Source organism: Chiloscyllium plagiosum, unplaced genomic scaffold (genome assembly GCF_037043375.1).
Source record: "Chiloscyllium plagiosum isolate Xiang-an unplaced genomic scaffold, Cpla_swu_hap1 HiC_scaffold_35, whole genome shotgun sequence".
In the NCBI taxonomy this organism is placed as follows: domain Eukaryota; kingdom Metazoa; phylum Chordata; class Chondrichthyes; order Orectolobiformes; family Hemiscylliidae; genus Chiloscyllium; species Chiloscyllium plagiosum.
This window is the reverse complement of record NW_028270173.1, coordinates 67,818,304-67,842,516: the sequence shown is the minus strand read 5'-3', so window position 1 is coordinate 67,842,516 and position 24,213 is coordinate 67,818,304. Positions and strand designations below refer to the sequence as shown.

Genomic DNA, 24,213 nt, shown 5'->3' with positions numbered 1-24,213 from the left:
TGTCTCGGCACACGTGACAATAAATTCAATTCAATTCAATTCAATATAATATGTTTTGCCTGATGCAAGCAGGTGGAATATAGTGTAATTGGGACGTGAAGGGTCCTTGTTGATGTCGGTTGCTTTCCTGAGGCAGCGGGAATTTTAAGTGGAAGACTTGTTTGTGTGATGGACTGGGCGGTGTTCATGATTCTCTACAGTTTCTTGCCATTTCGGACACAGCAGCAGCCACGGCACACTGTGATGCAACCGGATAGGATGCTTTCTATCTGCATCCAAAGGATCATTGGCTGCTATTTCCACCACCTCCAGTGAGATGCCACCACTTAACAAATATTCCCCTTCCCTGCCTTGTCAGCATCCTGCAGGGACCGTGCCATCAGTGACACCCTGGTCCACTCCATCTCCACTTCCAACACACCTCCCATGACATCTTCCCATACAATTACAGATTTCCCGTTTACCTCGTCCCTTCTCATTGTCCAAGACCCCAGACACCTTCCAGGTAAAGCAGCGCTTTACGTGCACTTTGCTCAGGAGAAAGTGAGAACTGCAGATGCTGGAGATCAGAGTCGAGTGTGGTGCTGGTAAAAGCACAGCAGCTCAAACCGCATCAGAGGAGCAGGAAAATCGGCGTTTCAGGCGGAGGGCTTTTGCTTGGTTCTCCTGCCCCTTTGATGCTGCCTGACCTGCTGTGCTTCTGCAGCACCATACTCTGGACTCTGCACTTCGCTGAACTGAGTTCGCGGTGTTCACTGCTCACATTGTGCTCTCCTCTACATCAGGGAGACGGGACACAGACTGTGCCACCCCTTTGTAGAGACACCCATGTTTTCGAGGAATGAGGCCGAGCTTCCCGGTTTTGCTGCCACTTGCCCACAACACCTTGTTCCCTGTCCCCAGCATCTGATTTAGGGCCTGCTGCAGGGCTCCAGCAGACTCAGCACAAACTAGAACACAACACAACATGCTCACTTTGCCTGCAGCCTTCAGGGCTCAATATCAAGCTCAACAATTTTAAAGGCTCAGCACCTTGTGCAATGTCCTTTCCCCGCAGCCCAGGCCCTTGTCCTGACATGGGCTGCTTCAGGCACAGCCGGTCCCATTATCAGCTATTCTTTTCCCTGCCTCACAGTGATCTAGCTCTTTCTCTGTTTGACTGTCCTTCTCTCTCTTCCTGAGCTCCACCTTCACCTACTGCAGCAGTGACAGCTCTCACCCCCACCCCTGCCGATCCCTTCAGCATATATACCAAATTTCTGAATCCGAAACTTTACCTTTGCTTTAACTCCACAGATCCTGCCAAATATGCCGAGTTTCTCAAGCGATTTCTCTTTTCTCCTACATTCACCTTCAGGCGATGTTCCCAGGGCGGCACCTCAATTCCTATTGGCCATAACCAGGAGACTGACTGACTTCCTGACCAATCGGAAATGGATGTAGAGTAACGCCCCGCCCTAAGGCCTCACACAGAATCTCGAGGCGCGGCCGTTGAGTGGACACTGCGCGAGCTCGCGGCGGGAAGGGCCTCGCGCTTGGGAATGAGGAATCTATTTTTAAATCTTTCCAGTGAACGTGAGAAAACAGCTTAAATATTTATCAGCAAACTGTTAATGTGCAGATATACGGTAGTGAACAGGGAAACTTTCCTGTCCATGTAACTGCCCAAATAATGTTGGTCCTCGGGGTTAGCGGGAAACCAGGACAGGATTAGATACACCCGAGGATTCTGAGTGAAGCGAGAGGAGAAACTATGGAGCCACTGGCTCAAATATTACAGTCTCCCCAGGACTGGGAGGAGGGGTCAGGAGACTGGAGGATGGACATTACAGTCTCCCCTGGACTGGGAGGAGGGGTCAGGAGACTGGAGGATGGACATTACAGTCTCCCCAGGACTGGGAGGAGGGGTCAGGTAACTGGTGGATTGACATTACAGTCTCCTCTGTACTGTGAGGAAGTGTCAGGAGACTGGAGGATGGACATTACAGTCTCCTCTGTACTGTGAGGAAGTGTCAGGAGTGTGAGGAACGAAGCTCACGTATTAATAAATTTCAGTCCGATTCAAATTCTGAAGCAACGAACTTTATTGAAACGTTCTTGAAAGAAGGGTGACTAACAAGTAGGCATAGCGATCCAAAAATTACTTCACAATTTATACAGTTTAACTCAGTCTCTCTCGGTCCTTCCCCGTTGACTTCATTGGCCTAGCATATCACGATAGTCAAACCTATCACTATTCCCTATTGCATTCCGTCCCTGCCTACCTGCGCTTCACCCTTGTTCACTTCTCCTGCTACTCTAAGCCTAGAGCCCCTTACTCTTGTTTGCTTTATCCCTTATTTGTAACTAACTTGGCTCGTTCTCGTGCCCATGTAAACTTAATCTGCTGAGCTGGCATGGCTCAGTGACCTTTTCTTCCGACTATCCTCCTTATCTACTTGTCCGTCTGATTTGTTTAACATGTTCCATTGTTGCTCGTCCTAATCTTAACTGACTCCCTTCATAAGGTTTCATCTTTGTGCGAAAGACTTGCTAGCTCAGCTCTTGGCAGAAACAATCATACAATTGTGTAAGTTAGCTCAGTGCTTTGCAAAAGCAATTATGTAATTTGGTCTTCAGCTGCAGAAGCAACACTACTTTAGCCATATCTCACAATTTCCCATGTTTATTAACATTTGTTGTCTTTGCATTTCCCTCATATGTCGCCTCCAAGTTGGCGAGCATCATCCCCGAAATTTCATTTAATTGGAAACCTCCCCGAGGTCACTCATGCCCCCTTCGTTCAACAGGTAGAGACCTTCTCCCTGATTGTGCTTTAGGGGCATTTGTGAGGCCAAAGCTATTTCAATCAGCCTTTGGGTTAGTCCTTTTGCGCAAGATATGATACAGCATCCTATTGTGGTCAGTACTCCTGCCACCACGATTAAAGAGGTAAGGACGGAGTCCACCACACCCTTCCACTTTCCAAACCACCACTCTAGCCACCCGGTGAGTGATGTGTTGACTCCTGAAATTTCGGCTAGTTCTTCCACCAGTGTTGTTAAGGGCCGAATAATAGACCCATCTGGGGCTGTGTTATTTGGAATAAAGGTGATACACACACACACACACACACACACACACCCTTTTTCTGCTAGGATCATATCGAGGGCCATGCTCTTCCCGCAGGCCAGATTACTGGTTGCATCAATTTGCTCGGCTGTGCCTTTAATTGTGTCTCTTGTGCAATTAATGAACTTTTGCTGATTACAGAAAACATAATTTATCCAGTCCACATTCTTGTTGACCGTTACCCATCAGAAGAGAGCCAATTCAAAATATGCTGTGATCTGGTTATGAGCCTTGAACTCATTGGGTACCCCTCTTGGAAATACTATAGTGTCCAGATATATCCGATCATCAAATGATTTATCCAATAATGATCTCTTACTCCGTCCCCCTTTCTTTGCTGTCTTTTCCTTTCCAAATGCCAGGGTGAACGGAATTGCCAATTGCACAATCGCACACATGCCCCTCCAATCTGGAGGTAGTGTGGGTCTCAATATTTTCCCTCCGCAGTACCACCACAGGTCGGCTCGGGGAATCCTTAATGCTGAGTAGTTCCCTCCCGTGTCCGTTTCCGTCACGTACTCAATTTTGGTACATGATTTCAGCTCCCCCAAGGATCTGGATCGATTTGATCCCCGTCTGTTTACACACGATGATTTCCGACCATGGCAGAAAACATGTGTGTGGGGGGGGGGTGTTTTAAAATCTTCCTTCTTTAAGGGAGGGAACAATAATGGAAGAGGCATACAATTCTTATTATTCCATGCGGTCTCATCCTGATACAGGGCTATCATGCATGTCATGCCCCTCCTGTCTCGTTTCCACCTAAGCGGAAAGGGGACTACTTGGACATTGGTGGCCCAGAGACACAGGCATAACAGTTGTTTTTATTCAGACTTTTCACAGCGCACTTTACCCATTCAGCCCAGGCATTTGTATCCCCATATCCTGTTTCTACTTCAATGGTCTGTTTTAAATCTACAATTTTTATCACCTTCGGTCATTGGGAGGGGTTTTACTATTCGTTTCTTCTGCTCGGGTTCCGTCTTCCACCTGAATATTGAAACAACAGCCCAATAAATCCTTCCCGCCTGCTTTCATCTCTATCCCAAATGTTTTGTTTAATTGGACCTGATAGGTTTCTCCCCCATAAAACGCTTCATGCTATGAGGTTTTCTTTTTGTTAAGTATATCGGGTTGCACTTTTTATCGGGACAGTCAAGAGCTGGCCGGAAGGGGCCCCGGTGTACTGTGACGAGTAGATTAATCAAGAGATCACCTTCACGGTCTTCCTGCCTCTGCCATCCTTTGCATCCTCCATCCCAAAAATATCCTTTACACTTCTCTCTCAGAGACACTGTAATCCCATCAACCCTACCACATGCACCCCCCCCCCCCCCCCCCCCCCCCCCCCATCATCACCACCTTTGGGGGCCTTTTTCGTAGAACTTAAGATGTACCTATAAGTTACAGTATTGCCTCTGACTTCTTACATCTGCACAATCCACTCGGCTGCAGGCATCCATTTCTATGACTTGTGAATTTGTACTTGCTGGAACGGCTATCACTTAGTAAGACGACCAAACCAGGGTCTGACGGAATCCTACGATTAGAAGAGCTAACATCATGTACCTACACATCCCCCTCAATCTACAATGGTACTTAAGCACCGAGAGACTTAGCATACAATACGATATGAAAAATAACATAAACACGTCTTAAACATGGATTGGAGAAAAACTGTTATCAATTTATCGTCATTTGTTGCTTGGAGATGCTTTAGAAAAGCAGGCACCCAAACAGCCCAATGCTGTCGATGCAAAAGGTGGTGCACAGGGAGATCCAACAAGTCCTTTGCAGTTGCTGGAACAGTCATCATCCGAGATCAGGGTTCAGTCCTGGACGAAATTATCTCTCCATCAAAACCTCAACCATGCCTGTACGGCAATGTGTCATTGTGTGTACACGTGTGTATGTGCATGTATGTGTGTGTATGCACGTGTGTGTGTGCATGTATGAGTGTGTGTGTGTATGTGCATGTATGTGTGTGGTCATATTGGAGGAGAAAGTAAGGACTGCAGATGCCGGAGATCAGAGCTGAAAATGTGTTGCTGGAAATGCGCAGCAGGTCAGGCAGCATCCAAGGAGCAGGAGAATCGACGTTCCGGGCATGAGCCCTTCTTCAGGAATGAGGAAAGTGTGTCCAGCAGGCTAAGATAAAAGGTAGGGAGAAGGGACTTGGGGGAGGGGCATTGGAAATGTGATAGGTGGAAGGAGGTCAAGGTGAGGGTGATAGGCTGGAGTGGGGGTGGGGGCGGAGAGGCCAGGAAGAAGATTGCAGGTTAGGAAGGTGGTGCTGAGTTCTAGGGTTGGGACTGAGACAAGGTGGGGGGAGGGGAAATGAGGAAACTGGAGAAATCTGAGTTCATCCCTTGTGGTTGGAGGGTTCCTAGGCCACAAATTCACCTGCACCTTCACGCACATCATTTACTGCATCCGCTGCACCTGATGTGGCCTCCTCTATATTGGGGAGACAGGCCGCCGACTTGCGGAACGTTTCAGAGAACACCTCTGGGACACCCGGACCAACCAACCCAACCACCCCGTGGCTCAACACTTCAACTCCCCCTCCCACTCCACCAAGGACATGCAGGTCCTTGGACTCCTCCATCGCCAGACCACAGCAACACGACGACTGGAGGAAGAGCGCCTCATCTTCCGCCTCGGAACCCTCCAACCACAAGGGATGAACTGATTTCTCCAGTTTCCTCATGTCGTGTCGTTTCGTGGCTAGTTGATGTTCATGGATGCGGATCGTTAGCTGTCTTCCTGTTTGTCCTATATAGTGTTTTGTGCAGTCCTTGCATGGGATTTTGTACACTACATTAGTTTTGCTCATGCTGGGTATCGGGTCCTTCGTTCTGGTGAGTTGTTGACACGACCAGCTATCCCTAGTAGCCACACACACAGACGACAAGCAACATGAATTCGACTGGGACAACACTACCATTATAGGGCAAGCCAAACAAAGAACAGTCAGGGAATTCCAAGAAGCATGGCACTCATCCACAAACTCCATCAACAAACACATCGACCTGGACCCAATATACCGGCCACTACAGCGGACAGCTGAAACTGACAACCGGAAGCGGCAGGGACAGGCCACTATAAATGCCGGAGGAAACACCACAGAAGCGCTTCACAGGAGGCTCCCAAGCACTGAGGATGTCACCTAGACAGGGGACGAAACGTTTGCAACAAAAACCTCCAGCTCGGCGAACAGAACCACAGCAAAGAGCTGAAAGATTTACAAGGGGCTAAGGGGCAACTTTGTCATGCAAAGGGTGGTGCGTGTATGGAAAAGGAAGTCAGTCTAGTATGACGCTAGTAACACATAAAATGTATCTGCATGGGTAGATGAATACTCCTCAACCACCTCATGAAGGTAAGATGCTCCAAAAGCTAGTGGTTCCAAATAGGCCTGTTGAATTATAACGTGGTGTTGTGTGGTTTTTAACTTGGTCTATGAATAGGAAGGGGTTAAAGGGAAATGGGCCAAGTGCTGGTAAATGAGACTAGATTAATTTCAGATATCTGGTTGGCATGGACGAGTTGGACTGAAAGATCTGTTTCTGTGCTGTACTTCTCTATGACTCTGTGACATCACTGAGATGTATAAAATAATGAGATGTGTTGGTTGAGTAGACTTTAAGGAAATTTTCCCCTTGATAGAGGGATCAATTAAGACATATGCTGTAAAGACTGGAAGGTGGTACAGATATTTAAGGTAAGGGGCAGTAGGTTTAAAGGGAATGTGAGTCATGAAGTCATGGAAACAGACCCTTTGGTCCCACAAGTCCATGCTCACCATAATCCCAAACAAAACCAGTCCCACTGCCTGCTCCTGGCTCATATCCCTCCAATCCTTTCCTGTTTATCCAAATATCTTTTAAATGTTGGAACTGTCCCCACATCCATTAATTCCTCTGGAAGTTCATTTCACACACAAACCATTCTCTGTGTAAAAAAAAGCCCCTCATGTCCCTTTTAATCTTTCTCCTCTCACTTTAAAAATACACACCCTAGTCTTGAAGTCTTGAAAAAACAACTAACATTGACCTTATATATGCCCCTTATGATTTTATAAACCTCTGTAAGGTCACCCCTCAACCTCCAAACCCCTTTCCCTATAGTTCAAACCTTCCAGTCCTGACAACAGCCTTGTAACCATTTTCTGAACACTCTCCACCTTAAAGATATCCTTCCTATAACAGGGAGACTACAACTGGACCCAGTATTCCAGAAGAGGCCTGTCCAACCTCAATATGATGTCTTAACTCCTATACCCATATGTCTGAGTAATGGAGGAAAAGGCTTTCACCCAGAGGTTGGTGCCGTAAGGATGTTGCAGGCAGAAGCTCTCAAAACATTGAAGAAGTATCAGATGTGCACTTGCAGCGTAAAGGCATACAAAGTGTTGGGCCGAGCACTGAGAAATGACGTTACCATAATTTTTAGACTTTGTTTTAGATTTTAGATGGTTGTTTTTGACTGGCACAGAATCAATGGGCTGAAGGGCCTTTTTTTCTGCACTGTAGACCACTGTGTCTAAAAGCAGGACAATGAAGAGCCTATGATTGCGGTGGTGACACTAACAATTGTCCACATGGCAGTGCCACAAGATTGAGCTTTATTCAGACACACTGTCAGACCTGGATTTGAACTCTGTTCACACTCTCTGCAGATGCTTCTGGACCTGCGAAATTCCTTCAGCACTCAGCATTTATTTGACCTTACAGAGAGTATCTGAGGCTGCAGAGGGGAAATCTGATCGGTTGTTGGATGTGCGAAGGAGAAACACACACTTCCTGGTTGAAAATGTAAAATCAAACAGAATTGTGAGAGTTCCTTTGAGAGAAGTAAGTATAAAGTCCAGACTGAAGTGATGACACTCTCTGTGAAGTCCAATTGTATGGGAAGGGGCCAAGGGGATGAAGGTCCACTGTAACATTGAAAAAGGATGAGGAAGGGCCCTCTTGTGGTGCAGTGGAGTGTCCCACTCCCTTGACTTAGTGACCCAGTTTGAAGTCCCACCTGTTATAGAGGTGTGTAATAGCAAGTTGATTAGAAAAGAAAGAAAAGTTTTTAAAGAAAGGATGATTGTTTTTGGTGCAAGAAACTGGCAGGAAGTTGTGTTTAATTTGAATAGGTTTGCCCAGAAGGTGATGAATGTGGAAGCTTCCTGAGTTGTGGGTGGATGATGGGTCTTCAAAGAGATTGGTGTTTTGCTCGTTTTGCTCGTTTTGCTCACTGTATCACTACACAATGCAGTGTTTGCTCTCAGTGAGGAGATGCTGCTGTAAACTGATTTTGAACAATATTGTATGAATCATTCTGTTCAGGCAGGCTACGAGGCAATTCTATAACCAGAGGGGTTTGCATCCCAACCTCTGGCCTAGAAATACAGGCAAACCCATTGGATGTCAAGACCCTTTGCTACGTTTCTGAATTCTAATATGTACATCATTTCAGAAAATTCAGCCGTGGGGTTTGTGGTGATTGTAACAAGGTCAGCCAGCTGGAGCTCTTACAGTATGAGCTCCTTGATTGGGGCTGTCAATCTGTTCCAGTCACAGAGCTCTGGCTGATATCAGGTAGTGTCAGAGAGAGCAACACTCTGGCTCTGAATGAGGAAGGACTAAAGTCAAAAACTGTTCATGTGTAAATAAAGAGTGATGAAGTGACAGATTGTGGCCTCTGTGGAATTACTTCAGGTTTAGTTCTGACTTCCTTCCAACTGCATCCCTCAGGCATGTGAGTTGGGTAAGCAATGAAAAGTTGGCAATTTGAGTTGGTCAAAGAATGCAAGGACCAATATGTCCCATTCTCTGTCGGAAGAGAATCTCAGTGTTGAATATGTTGGTTTTCAGTGTAAGGTTGGGAAGCAGAGGATGGGAAGAGGAGCTCTGGATACATTAATCCTCTCCAGGAAATGGTTGTTCCGAATTGACTGGGGGCCACGGGGCCTTGAATGATGGAGGATCATTGAGAGTCCTGATTGGCTGGGGCGGGGAGGCCCAGCACCTGAATTGGCTGTGATTTGGGGGTCCTAGGGTTCTGAATTGGCTGAGGTTGAGGGATCTGATGGGGTCTTCTGGCTCGACAAGAACTGGATTGGCTGGGGGCCCTGGGATGAGGAGCCCTCAACTGGCTGTGGGTCGGAGTCCAGTTTGTGAACTGATGTCTTGATTGTCACTGATCTGGAAGATCTAACTTGGTTTCTGCTGTTCATCAAACTAAACGAGAACAAACTTGTGACAATGTATGAAGGAGGCAACAACAAACAACAAAGAACAATGAAAATTCCAGCACAGGAACAGGCCCGTTAGCCCTGCAAGCCTGCACCAATCCAGATCCTCTGTCAAAACCTGTCACTTATTTTGTAAGGGTCTGTATTCCTCTGTTTCCTGCCAATTCATGTATCTATGGGGACAGCACAGTGGTTAGCAGTGCTGCCTCACAGCGCCGAGGACCCAGGTTTGATTCTATCCTTGGGCAAATGTTTCCTCCTGGTGCTCCGGTTTCCTCCCACAGTCCTACAAATGTGCATGTTAGGTGAATTGGCCATGCTAAATTGCCCATAGTGTTAAGGGTTATGTAAGTTAGATGCTTAGTCAGGGGAAAATGTAAGGTAATGCACCTGGGAGGGATACTCTTTGGACGGTGTCTGCAGACTTGCTGGGTTGAAGGGCCTGTTTCCACGTTGTAAGGTTTCTAATTCTAGTTCTGTCTACACTTTGTCTGTGCTGACATGGTAGCTCAGTGGTTAGCATTGCTTCCTCACAACACCAGGGACCTGGGTGCAATTCCTGCCTTGGGCAACTGTGTGGAGTTTGTACATTCTCCCCGTGTCTGCGTGGGTTTCCTCTGAGTGCTCTGGTTTCCTTGAACAAATCAAAAGATGTGCAGGTCGGATGAATTGGCCGTGCTAAATTGCACTTAGTGTTAGCTGCATTTGTAAGGGGTAAATATAGGGTAGGGGAATAGGTCTTTGACGGGTCAGTGTGAACTTGTTGGGCCGAAGGGCCTGTTTCCATACTGAAGGGAATCTAGATACCTCTTAAATGATGCCATCATGCCCGCCTCTTCCACCTTTGCTGGCAATGCATTCCAGGCACCCACCACCCTCTGCATAAAGAACTTTCCACACGTATCTCCCTTAAACTTTTTCCCTCTCATCTTGAACTTGTGAATCCTACTAATTGAGTCCCTACTCTGGGAAAAAGCTTCTTGCTATCTACCCTGTCTATACCACTCATTATTTTGTCAACCTCAATCATCCCCCCCCCCCCCCCCCCCCCCAAGATCTGTCTTTCTAATGAAAATGATCTCTCTTCATGCCCTTCATACCAACAACATCTTGTGAACTTCCTCTGCATCGTATCCAAAGCATTCACATCCTTTTGCTAATGTGGCTACCAGGACTGTACACTGTATTCCCAATATGGCCGAACCAAAGTTCTATACAACATGACCTGCCGACTCTTGTACTCAATACCGGTCTGATGAAGGAAAGCATGCTGTATACCTTCCTGACCACTCTATTGACCAGCGTTGCCAATTTCAGGGAACAATGGACCTGAACACTCAGATCTCTCAGAACATCAATTTTGCCCGGGCTTATCCTTTTACCGTATAGTTCGTGCTTGAATTGTATCTTCCAAAATGTATCACCTCACATTTGCCTTGATTGAACTCTATCTGCCATTTCTCTGCCCAACTCTCCAATCTATATATATCCTGCTACATTCTCTGACAGTTCCCCCCTTCACTTTCTGCTACTCCGCTAATCTTAGTGCCATTTGCAAACTTACTATCAGACCACCTGTACATTCCTTCAGACTATTTATGTATATCACAAACAGTGATCCCAGCATAGATCCCTGTGGAACATCACAGGTCAAAGTTCTCCATTTTCAGAAACTGCCTTCCACTACTACTCTCTGTATCCTACTGCTCAACCAGCTTTTTGTCTATCGAGCTAGTACACCCGAGATCCCACACAACTTCAATTTCTCCATCAGCCTACTATGGGGAACCTTATCAATGACTTACTGAAGTCCATGTATATGACATCTGTAGCCCTTCCTTCCTCAATCAACTTTGTCATATAGATGTACAACATAGAACAGACCTTTTGATCCAACTCATCTATACCCTCCAACCACAAGGGATGAATTCAGATTTCTCCAGCTTTCTCATTTCCCCTCCCCCCACCTTTTCTCAGTCCCAACCCTCAGACTCAGCACTGCCTTCTTGACCTGCAATCTTCACGACCTCTCTGCCCCCACCCCCTCTCCGGCCTATAACCCTCACCTTAACCTCCTTCCACCTATTGTATTCCCAACGCCCTTCCCCCAAGTCCCTACTCCCTACCTGCTTGGCACACCCTCCTCATTCCTGAAGAAGGGCTTATGCCCGAAATGTCGATTCTCCTGTTCCTCTGATGCTGCCTGACCTGCTGCGCTTTTCCAGCAACACATTTTTAAGCTCATCCATACCGACCAGATATCCCAACCTCATCTCGTTCCACTTGCCAGCACTCGGCCCATGTCCCTGCAAACCCTTCCTATTCATATACCCATCTCGATGCCTTTTAAATGCAGTAATTGTACCAGTCTCCACCACTTCCTCTGGCAGCTTATTCCATACACACACCATCCTCTATGTGAAAAAGTTGCCTCTTAGGTCTATTTTTATTTTTCCCCTCTAGTTCTGGACTCGCCCACCCCAGGGAACAGACTTTGCCTAGTATCCTATCCATGTCCCTCATGATTTTATAAACCTCTATAATGTCATGCCTCAGCCTCTGACACTCTAGGGAAAACAGCCCCAGTCTATTCAATCTCTCCCTGTAGCTCAATTCCTCCAACCCTGGCAACATCCTGTAAATCTTTTCTGAACCCTGTCAAGTTTCACAACATCTTTCCAATATGAAGGACCAGAATTACACACAATGTTTCATAAGTGGCCTAACTAACGTTCTGTACAGCCGTAACATGACCTCCCAACTCTGATACTCAATATTCTGGCCAATAAAGGAAGGCATACCAAACGCCTTCTTCACTATCCTATCCACCTGTGACTCCACTTTCAAGGAGCTATGAACTTGCACTCCAAGGTTTCTTTGTTCAACAACACTCTCTAGGACCTTACCATTAAGTGTATAAGTCCTGATAACATTTGCTTTCCCAAAATGTGGCACCTCACATTTATCTAAATTGAACTCCATCTGCTATTTCTCAGCCCATTGGTCCATCTGGTCAACATCCCATCGTAATCTGAGATAACTTTCTTCCCTGTCCACTACATTTCCAATTTTGGTGTCATCTGCAAACTTATTAACTTTACCTGTTAGATTCACATTTAAATCATCCATATAAATGATGAAAAGTAGTAGTATGAACTTGCAGCGTGGGTTGGTACCTGGGACTTCGATGTTGTGGCTATTACGGAGACATGGCTAGAACAGGGACAGGATTGGCTGTTGCAGGTTCCAGGATTTAAATGTTTTAGTAGGCTCAGAGGTGGGGGTAAAAGAGGGGGAGGTGTGGCATTGCTTGTCAAAGATAGTATTACAGTGGTGGAAAGGACGATGGATGAGGACTTGCCATCTGAGGTAGTTTGGGCTGAGGTTAGGAATAGGAAAGGTGAGGTCACCCTGTTAGGAGTCTTTTACAGGCCTCCTAATAGTCCTAGAATCATTGAAGAAAGGATAGGGAAGGTGATTCAGGAGATGAGTGACAGTAATAGGGTGGTTGTTATGGGGGACTTTAACTTTCCTGATATTGATTGGGAAAGCTATAGCTCAAGTTCGTTAGATGGGTCAGTGTTTGTTCAATGTGTGCAGGAGAGTTTCCTGACACAATATGTAGACAGGCCAACAAGAGGTGAGGCCATACTGGATTTGGTTCTGGGTAACGAACCAGGCCAGGTGTTAGAATTAGAGGTAGGTGAGCACTTTGGGGATAGTGACCATAATTCGGTGATTTTTACTCTCGTGATGGAGAGGGATAAGTGTGTACTACAGGGCAAGAGTTATAGCTGGGGTCAGGGAAATTATGATGCGGTGAGGCATGACTTAGGATGTTGGCTTGGAAAAGTAGACTCCAAGGCAAGAGTGTAAATGATATGTGGAGCTTGTTCAAGGAGCAACTATTGAGTGTCCTTGATAATTATGTACCTGTCAGGCAGGGAGGAAAGGGTCGTGCGAGGGAGCCGTGGTTTAATAAGGAATTGGAATCCCTTGTTAAATGGAAGAGGGCGGCCTATCTCAAGATGAGACGTGAAGGTTCAATTGGGGCGATTGAGAGTTATAGGGTAGCCAGGAAGGACCTGAAGAGAGAGCTAAGAGCAGCAAGGAGGGGACATGAAAGGTCCTTAGTCGGTAGGATTAGGGAAAACCCTAAGGCTTTCTATAGGTATGTTAGGAATAAAAGAATGACTAGGGTAGGAATAGATCCAGTCAAGGATAGTAGTGGGAAGTTGCGTGTGGAGGCGGAAGAGATTGGGGAGACACTGAATGAATACTTTTCTTCAGTATTTACTCAGGAACAGGGCATTGTCGTCGATGTGAATACTGAGTCACAAATAAGTAGAATGGATGGCTTTGAGGTATGTAGAGAAGAGGTGTTGGAAATCCTGGAAAAGGTGAAAATAGATAAGTCCCCTGGGCCTGATGGCATTTATCCTAGGATTCTCTGGGAAGCAAGGGAGGAGATTGCAGAGCCATTGGCCTTGATTTTTATGTCCTCTTTGTCTACAGGAGTAGTGCCAGAAGACTGGAGGATAGCAAATGTGGTTCCCTTGTTCAAAAAGGGGAGTAGGGATAACCCTAGTAACTATAGGCCGGTGAGTCTCACTTCTGTTGTGGGCAAAGTCTTAGAGAGAATTGTAAGGGATAGGATTTATGCACATCTGGATAGGAATAATGTGATCAAGGATAGTCAGCATGGTTTTGTGAAGGGCAGGTCGTGCCTCACAAACCTTATTGAATTCTTTGAAAAGGTGACGAAGGAGGTTGATGAGGGGAAAGCGGTAGATGTGGTATATATGGATTTTAGTAAGGCGTTTGATAAGGTTCCCCATGGTAGGCGACTGCAGAAAATACGGAGATATGGCATTGAGGGTGAGTTGGAGGTTTGGATTAGGAATTGGCTGGATGGAAGAAGACAGAGGGTAGTAGTTGATGGCAAAGTTTCTTGATGGAGTGCCGTCACTAGCGGTGTTCCGCAAGGATCTGTTTTGGGACCATTGCTGTTTGTCATTTTTATAAATGACCTGGAAGAGGGGTTAGAAGGTTGGGTGAGCAAGTTTGCGGATGATACGAAAGTCGGAGGAGTTGTTGACAGTGAGGAAGGATGTGGCAGGTTACAGCAGGATATAGAGAAGCTGCAGAGCTGGGCAGAAAGGTGGCAAATGGAATTCAATGTAGCTAAGTGTGAGGTGATTCACTTTGGGAAGAATAACAAAAAGATGGGGTACTGGGCTAATGGTCGGATACTTGGTAGTGTGGATGAGCAGAGGGATCTTGGTGTCCATGTACACAGATCTCTGAAAGTTGCCACCCAGGTAAATAGTGCGGTGAGGAAGGCATATGGCGTACTGGCTTTTATTGGTAGAGGAATTGAGTTCCGGAGTCCTGAGGTCATGATGCAGTTGTATAAGACTCTGGTGCGGCCGCATCTGGAATATTGTGTGCAGTTTTGGTTGCCATACTATAGGAAGGATGTGGAGGCACTGGAACGGGTGCAGAGGAGGTTTACCAGGATGTTGCCTGGTATGGAAGGAAGATCGTATGAGGAAAGACTGAGACACTTGGGGCTGTTTTCATTAGAGAAAAGAAGGTTTAGGGGTGACTTGATTGAGGTGTACAAGATGATTAGGGGGTTAGATAGGGTTGACAGTGTGAACCTTTTCCCGTGTATGGAGTCGGGTATTACAAGGGGGCATAGCTTTAAATTAAGGGGGGGGGTAGATATAGGACTGAAGTTAGGGGTAGGTTCTTCACTCAGCGAGTCGTAAGTTCGTGGAATGCCCTGCCAGTAGCAGTGGTGGACTCTCCCTCTTTATGGGCATTTAAGCAGGCATTGGATAGGTATATGGAAGATAGTGGGTTAGTATAGGTTAGGTGGGCTTGGATCGGCGCAACATCGAGGGCCAAAGGGCCTGTACTGCGCTGTATTCTTCTATGTTCTATGTTCTAGACCCAGCACCAATCCTTGTGGCACTCCACTGGTCACAGGCCTTCAGTCTGAAAAACAATCCTTCCTCAAAGAATTCTATTAAGTTAGTAAGACATGATCTTCCCTGCACAAAACTAAATTGCCTATTGCTGATAAGCCCATTTTCTCCCAAATGTTAATAGATCTTGTCCCTCAGTATCTTCTCCAGCAGCTGCCCCACCATTGACATCAAGCTCACTGGTCCATAATTACCTGGATTGTCCTTGTTACCCTTCTTAAACAACAGGACAACAGTAGCAAATCTTCAGTCCTCTGGCACCTTACTTGTGTTCAAGGATTTTGCAAAGATATTGTGTGAAGCCCCAGTTATTTCCTCTCTCACTTCCCTCATCAACCTGGGATAGATCCCATCTGGATGTGGGGACTTGTCCACTTTAATGCCTTTTCCTCCCTCCTTTTGTCGACTTGGCCTAGAGTCATCAAACATCTATCCCTAACCTCAACATCTGGCTTCGGTGAATACTGATGCGAAGTACTCATTAAGAATCTCACCCATTTTCTCTGACTCCATGCATAACTTCCCTCCTTTGTCCTTGAATGGTCCAGCTCTTTCTCTAGTTACCCTCTTGCTCCTTATATATGAATAGAAGGCTTCGAGATTTTCCTTAACCCTGTTTGCTCAAAAATATTTCATGACTTCTTTTAGTCCTCTTAATTCCTTGTTTCAGAATTGTCTTTCCTGATATTCTTTCAAAGCTTGGTCTGTTCTCAGTCACCTAGAATGTACGTATGCTTCCTTTTTCCCCTTAGCTAGTCTCACAATTTCATCTCCCAGACCATCCATAACCTCATCACCTCAGGGGATCTCCCATCCACCGCCTCCAACCTCATAGTCCCACAACCCCGCACTGCCCGCTTCTACCACCTGCCCAAAATCCACAAACCTGACTGCCCCGGCCGACCCATTGTCTCCGCCTGCTCCTGCCCCACCGAACTCATCTCTGCATACCTTGACGTCGTCCTGTCCCCCTTAGTCCAAGAACTGGCCACCTACATTCGGGACACCACCCATGCCCTCCACCTGCTCCGTGATTTTCGCTTCTCCGGTCCCCAACACCTTATTTTCACCATGGACATCCAGTCCCTGTACACCACCATCCCCCATCACGAAGGACTCAAAGCCCTCCGCTTCTTCCTTTCCCGCCTTATCGACCAGTACCCTTCCACTGACACCCTCCTTCGACTGACTGAACTGGTCCTCACCCTGAACAACTTCTCTTTCCAATCCTCCCACTTCCTCCAAACCAAAGGAGTAGCCATGGGCACCCGCATGGGCCTCAGCTATGCCTGCCTCTTCGTAGGATATGTGGAACAGTCCATCTTCCGCAACTACACTGGCCCCACCCCCCACCTTTTCCTCCGCTACATCGATGACTGTATCGGCGCCACCTCGTGCTCCCACGAGGAGGTTGAACAGTTCATCCACTTCACCAACACCTTTCACCCCGACCTCAAATTCACCTGGACAGTCTCAGATTCCACCCTCCCCTTCCTCGACCTTTCTATTTCTATCTCAGGCGACCGAATCAACACGGACATCTACTACAAACCGACCGACTCCCACAGCTACCTGGACTACACCTCCTCCCACCCTGCCCCCTGTAAAAACGCCATCCCATTCTCCTAACTCCTTCGACTCCGCCGCATCTGCTCCCAGGAGGACCAGTTCCAAAAACGTACAACCCAGATGGCCTCCTTCTTCAAGGACCGCAATTTCCCCCCCCAACGTGGTCGACGGTGCCCTCCACCGCATCTCTTCCACTTCCCGCTCCTCCGCCCTTGAGCCCCGTCCCTCCAACCGCCACCAGGACAGAACCCCACTGGTCCTCACCTACCACCCCACCAATCTCCATGTACAGCGCATCATCCGCCGTCATTTCCGCCACCTCCAAACGGACCCCACCACCAAGGATATATTTCCCTCCCCTCCCCTATCAGCTTTCCGTAAAGACCACTCCCTCCGTGACTCCCTCGTCAAATCCACACCCCCCACCAACCCAACCTCCACTCCTGGCACCTTCCCCTGCAACCGCAGGAGGTGCAAGACTTGCGCCCACACCTCCCCCCTCACCTCCCTCCAAGGCCCCAAAGGAAACTTCCATATTCACCACAGATTCACCTGCACCTCCACACACATCATCTATTGCATCCTCTGCACCCGATGTGGCCTCCTCTATATTGGGGAGACAGGCCGCCTACTTGCGGAGCGTTTCAGAGAACACCTCTGGGACACCCGGACCAACCAACCCAACCAACCTGTGGCTCAACACTTCAACTCCCCCTCCCACTCCACCAAGGATATGCAGGTCTTTGGACTCCTCCATCGCCAGACCACAACAGCACGACGGTTGGAGGAAGAGCGCCTCATCTTCCGCCTAGGAACCCTCCAACCACAAGGGATGAACTCGGATTTCACCAGTTCCCTCATTTTCCCTCCCCCCACCTTGTCTCAGTCAAATCCATCGAATTCAGCACCGCCTTCCTAACCTGCAATCTTCTTCCTGACCTCTCCGTCCCCACCCCAGTCTGACCTATCATCCTCACCTTGACCTCTTTCCACCTATCACATTTCCGACGCCCCTCCCCCAAGTCCCTCCGCCCTGTCTTTTATCTTAGCCTGCTGGACACACTTTCCTCATTCCTGAAGAAGGGCTTATGCCCAAAACGTCGATTCTCCTGTTCCCTGGATGCTGCCTGACCTGCTGCGCTTTTCCAGCAACACATTTTCAGCTCACAATTTCACCTGTCATCCATGGTTCCCTAATCTTGCTATTTCTATCCCTCATTTTCATAGTGATATGTCTGTCCTGCATTCTAATCAACCTGTCTTCAAAAGCCTGTTGCATATCGAACGTGGGTTTACCCTCAAGCCCTAAGCTCATTTGTCTTACCTTCTACACTTCTCGCACTAAATCATCTGCTCCCTACCTATTCTGACTCCATTATCTAGTTCCTCACAAGCTTTAGTTACTCCCTCCTTACTATTGACTAACCTCCTCATATGGCTCCCTTCCCCCGTCCCCCACCACATCAGTTTAAACCTTCCCCAACAGCGTTAGCAAAAGCACCCATGAAGACCTTGGTTCCAGTCTGGTCCTTATTCCAAATGGCTGCACTTTGCAGACCTTTTCGAATTTGGATCTTATATGATCACCGCAGTGACACCATCTTCCCGGCAAATCGCAGATCAACCAGATCGTATTATTTTTATTCTTCAAGATTATAAACACAATAATTCACCAATCAGCTGGAACAATGAATCTAATTAGGAAAATAGCGCTGACCCTTCGACTGGGCATTACTCCCTCAGCACTGACCCTCTGACTGAGCATTACTCCCTCAGCACTGACCCTCTGACTGAGCATTACTCCCTCAGTGCTGACCCTCTGACTGAGCATTACTCCCTCAGTGCTGACCCTCTGACTGAGCATTATTCCCTCAGCGCTGATCCACTGACTGGGCATTACTCCCTCAGCACTGACCCTCTGACTGAGCATTACTCCCTCAGTGCTGACCCTCTGACTGGGCATTACTCCCTCAGCACTGACCCTCTGACTGAGCATTACTCCCTCAGTACTGACCCTCTGACTGAGCATTACTCCCTCAGTGCTGACCCTCTTACTGGGCATTCCTCCCTCAGCGCTGACCCACTGACTGGGCATTACTCCCTCAACACTGACCCTCTAACTGGGCATTACTCCCTCAACACTGACCCACTGAGTGGGCATTACTCCCTCAACACTGACCCACTGAGTGGGCATTACTTCCACGGTGCTGACCCTCTGACTGGGCATTACTCCCACGGTGCTGACCCTCTGACAGGGCAGCACTCCTTCAGCACTGACCCTCTGACTGAGTAGTATTCCTTTGCCATTGACCCTCTGACTGGGCAGAACCTGCAGGGCTGATCTTTCATCTGTGAGGCGCTCCCTCTGAACTACTCTCCCAATTCTATTTCATTGAAGGAATCATGGAAGGGGGCAGTGCTGTTAAAGGCCCTTCAGCCCACGCAGGACTGTATACACTCGTCCTACTTTCCCACATGACACTCAGGGCCTTCGATGATATGACACTTGAAGTTTCATCCTTGAACGTAGTGAGGATTGTCAGGTTTCTGTCCTCAATTACCCTCTCAGAGAGTGCATTTCAGATTGTGCACCATCACAACTCCAGTGCCGTGAAAAAGGGTATTCTCCATTCCCCTCGAAACTTCCAGCCTTTTACTTTAAAATTATGTCCTTGGTTATTGAATCGGCAACTAAGAGGAGTACTTGTTTAACACTCTGCCAATGGCCTCAGGCTTCACACCCAGATTACCCCTTTCATCCTTAGTAGACTTAACTCTTTTCCTGGTTATTCCCTTCTCCTGACTTACTTCAAGAATATTTTTGGATTCTCCCTGATCTTTGCCCTCTCTTTGCTTTCTTAAGCTTATCCCCATCCCACACACTCCCTCTCCTCTTGTCGGGCTTCTGTTGTTTTCTTTCCTTTGTGCGTTTCCTGTTCATTCTTTCCTCACAGGAGTCACTTTGTAAGACGTGGTGAGGCTCCAGAAGAACACCGGCTTTACCATCAGATACTTGGTCTCCATCGAGGTCAAAGCATCCTCTTGGAATGTGGAGGCCTCCTCAAGGCTTCATACATCTCACAACTGATCATTTCTGCCTAATTTGAAAATGATCCTCAAGAATGGTTAGGTCAGTTTGGTGGAGGTTAACTGTTAGAATGAGACTAACAGTGTGGGTTTAATTCCTGCATGTGCTGAGGTCACAATGAAGGATTCTCCTGCTCAACCTCTCCCACTTTCCTGAAGTGTGGTGAGCCCAGGTTAAATTACCACCTCTCCCATGGTGGCACAGTGGTTAGCACTGCTGCCTCATAGCGCCAGAGACCTGGGTTCAATTCCCGCCTCAGGCAACTGACTGTGTGGAGTTTGCACATTCTCCCCGTGTCTGCGTAGGTTTCCTCTGGGTGCTCCGGTTTCCTCCCACAGTCCAAAGATGTGCAGGTCAGGTGAATTGGTCATGCTAAATTGCCCGTAGTGTTAGGTAAAGGGGCAAATGTAGGGGTATGGGTGGGTTGCACTTCGGCGGGCTGGTGTGGACTGTTTGGGCTGAAGGGCCTGTTTCCACACTGTAAGTAATCTAATCATCAGAGAGTGGCACAATGGTTACTTTACCTGATGGCTCCGTCTCAATACCTTTATTTTTGAACAAAAGTAAAACAGCGTTTGCTCAGCTTTAGGACAAATATAAAATATAAACAATTGAGCTTCATAAAATCTTGAGGAAAAAAGATAAGGATCTTTTCCCTTAGTTCAAAACTGACAGCATTGTTTATCGTGAGAAGTAAAAGATTTAAACAGAACACGGCGGGGGGAGGGGGGAGGGGGGGGCGGCGGCACCCTTCTTCAAGCAAAAAATTGTTTGTGTGTGGAATGGACTGCCAGAGAAAGTTGTGGATGGAGGTTCAGTTACAACATTTAAAACTCATTTGGATAAGTTCATGAATAGGAAAGGTTTCTCTGTGTCACACACAGAACTTTAATGAACTGTCTCCCCCATCCCTTGCTGCACTCTGTATCGGGTGGTCTCTTACACACATATTTTTACTAATCCGCTCTGTGCTGCACTCATATGCACAGATCTTTAAAAGTGTACCCTCTGCTGCACTTTCTCTCTATCACATACAAATATTTAATAATCCCTCCTCTCCTCTTCTCACACTCTTTATCACACTCTCACAGATATGAATCTTTAATGACATACCATCTGCTGGACTCTCTCACGATTTCAAAGGAAGCAAGTGTTCTGGACCAGACCAAACCCACTCAAAAACATATCAAGGAGATAACCTCAACCCTAACTTTTTCCGATTTAAAGGCAAGTGGAAGGCATTACATTCCAGATGCGATTCAATCGGTCAAACCATTAGGCTTTAACAAAACACATTATTCTTACAATACAGTGAAAATAAATACAAAAACAAAGATTGGCTTAACTATAACTCTATCAAAATACTTAACAAAATAGCATTCTTCAATGACTACTTGTTGAAGAAAATTTCGGAAACAGATCTTCATTATTGACCAACTTTATTACTCAGGTTATTTCGGAATTTTCTTTTAACAGTTTTGGTGTAGCCTTGGCAGGGTTCCGCGTTTCCGGGACTTTGAACAAACTTAATTTCCGAAAATTATATAATCGGTTTTTAAGTTATAGAATGAGCTTCGATTGGTGATCTGGTTTTTCCAACCGGCTGTTTGTGTGATCCAAACTGGGAGAAAGGAGGTTGGAAAGAAGGCTGTCGGGTTTTTGAACTGGCTGTCTGCCTGATCCAAACTGAGTCAAAGGTTGGTCCCGGGTTTGAAAAACTGCAGAAAACATGAAGTATTTTGGAAAGATCGCTGTCGGGATACATTTAAAATGAGAGCAGACCGTGTGAATTTGACGACATCGCTGGGGTTGGTTCTGTCTGGCCGCTCTTGCCAGTTTCAGTTATAGTCTGTACTTTGTCTTTTGTCTGTTTGTTTGATCAGAGATCGATGGGAATCACTGAGCTCCAAACATGCCCCCGGGGACAAGCCAACATTGTCCCACTGAGAAGGGCGGCTCACATCTGTTTACTCTCTCGAACAAGATAGAGGTGACATGGGAAATATGTTTGAATCCAGGGGAAGGTAGTAGACTGCCTGGCTCCATGAGGATCACCACGTGATATTGTTTGGAAAGAAACATATGGTAGCAGATATATTATCCTTTTACTCGAGACTTACACGGGTGGTCACTCAGCAATTGGCCTGATGGAAGTTAGATATTGGAGAACAAATATGGATATAGAGACCCCTCCTGGGATAAGATTTATGTGATCCAATACCAAGATAAGGTTAAGGAAGTGGCTAATGATCATCAAAGCCGAAGAATAAAAATCGCAGTCAACGTCCAGAGAACTCTTCAGAAAACATTCCCATGCACCGGCGCCCTATTCCCCTCAGTATCCCAAACTTACTACCCCGTCCCATCCTCAAATCGATGATATTGCTACTTTTGTCCCTTCCTGACTACGCAGGGACGCTGCCCAGGGACAAAATGCTGCAGCAGACTTGATTTCAGAGTCTGCTGTTTCATCCACTCTAGCTTGTCTGACCCTGCACAAGGCACCAGATCTCACAATTTACAAAAAATTAGTAATAAATAATTTTGTTTGCCCATGGATTATGACAGGTGAAACCTCATTTGATAAGCCCTGGACCCACGCTGAAGTCCGTGGCATGGTCCGTTTAAGTGCCCAACGTTATTTTTTAATTGGCTATTACAAATCTACCTCAGGATGGTCAGACTTTAATTCATTTGTCATACGGAACACATTAGGCAACTATTAAAGACTCCAATTTATTTTCCCTGGGTTGTAGACAAATGCAGAGTCACTAACAACTTGCAACTTGTAGGGATTGCAAATGGAATAGCTGAGAAGCTCTGTGGATTTTGCCTATTTGATTAAGCAGCTTTGAGTCACAGCCAAGTTTTGTGAGGGTCAACTCCCTAAATTTGACTATTCTGGAATGTTAATGCCTCATTATCCTTACACGCAAGGAATACACAAAAGCAAAAATAATTGAGATAGGAAGAAAATGTTCATTCGTGAGAGAAAAAGAAAACATATTCCGTCAATGACATTCACTGAAAAAAGTGTTCAAAGGAAACTGAGTGTGTGTGTGAGAGAGAGAGAGACAGACAGACAGAAACTGACTCAGCGTTGATTCCCTAAAGCTTGTGGACAGGTTAACTCTTTACGGTCTGGTTTGAAAGAAAATTGGCTTGTTGGTGATTGAATGTGTTTGTTCCCTGGAGGTCAAGATTTCGGACTGTTTTAAATTTGATTCGCATTTTGGGAACTTAAGATGATTTCTTTTAAGGGTGAAGGAATCATCAGTGGTTATGAAGTGCAAATACTTTAAAAAAAATTAATAAAGTATTCACCTATTCGTTCTTCTTACAGACCATACTATCAATTTCTAACTAGTCACATTTTTATGTTTTCATGAAATCCAACTTATTCAATTCATATCAGTTTAACATGGAGGAAAATGTCATTACAATCTTTCAAGAAGAGTGTCTTTTCCTTAGATTCTTGCACCATTTGACACCACTATAAACCTACTCTCAACTCCCCCATAATTTCATGCTACCACCAAAGATCATTTCACCCCTTTTAACCCCAGTGTTGGACTAGTCAAATAATTGACTAAAGGAAGTAAAAGCAGCAGCACTGTAACCAAATCAGAATCAATCTGCACACTGCTTTCTTATCAAAGTTTTCTGAAGCATATTTAGTTTGTAATTAATAAATCAATTAAATTCGATCTTATGGTATAGTACAGTGACATTAATATTTCAGCATCCTGGCCTCAGGTGCAGAATGACACTGTACCTAGATAAAAACAACTGTCTGCTCATTTCCATTAAATAAAGGGTCTAAGCCTAACATTGAGGAAAATCACCTCAGTCTATAACATTTGCTCATTGAGTGGAGGAATCACAGTGAACTTTATATAATTTAATTAAAAATTTAAAGCTGGAAGCATAAAGATGGAGCTAAAATATCTCAAACCAACAGTATTGTTTTCGGAAAATGGTACAGGCAGTAATTTTTTAGTGTTTTTTTGGACTTGTTTGCTTCCAGCTGATTTCAGACACTGCATCTCATTGGTGAGCACAGTGTGCTAGTCATAGCTTTATTCAACATCAGACTTCCTTCCTCACTGAGGCTTCAAGTGTCATTTTAACATTATTTTGTAAAAAAAACAACATATGTAACAAAAGGTGCTATTGTTAATATCTGTGTTTTTGGATAATTATTA

General features: G+C 46.1%; 1 long non-coding RNA gene across 1 annotated transcript in view; it reads left to right on the top strand.

Annotated features, from left to right (window-relative positions):
• The first annotated feature begins 1,522 nt into the window (after positions 1-1,522).
• LOC148141091 (uncharacterized) overlaps positions 1,523-24,213 on the top strand; it is a 34,517-nt gene continuing 11,826 nt past the window's right edge. The window contains exons 1-2 of the long non-coding RNA XR_015752975.1: positions 1,523-1,575; positions 7,793-7,967. This is a non-coding gene — a long non-coding RNA (uncharacterized LOC148141091). The remainder of the gene's footprint in view (positions 1,576-7,792; positions 7,968-24,213) is intronic.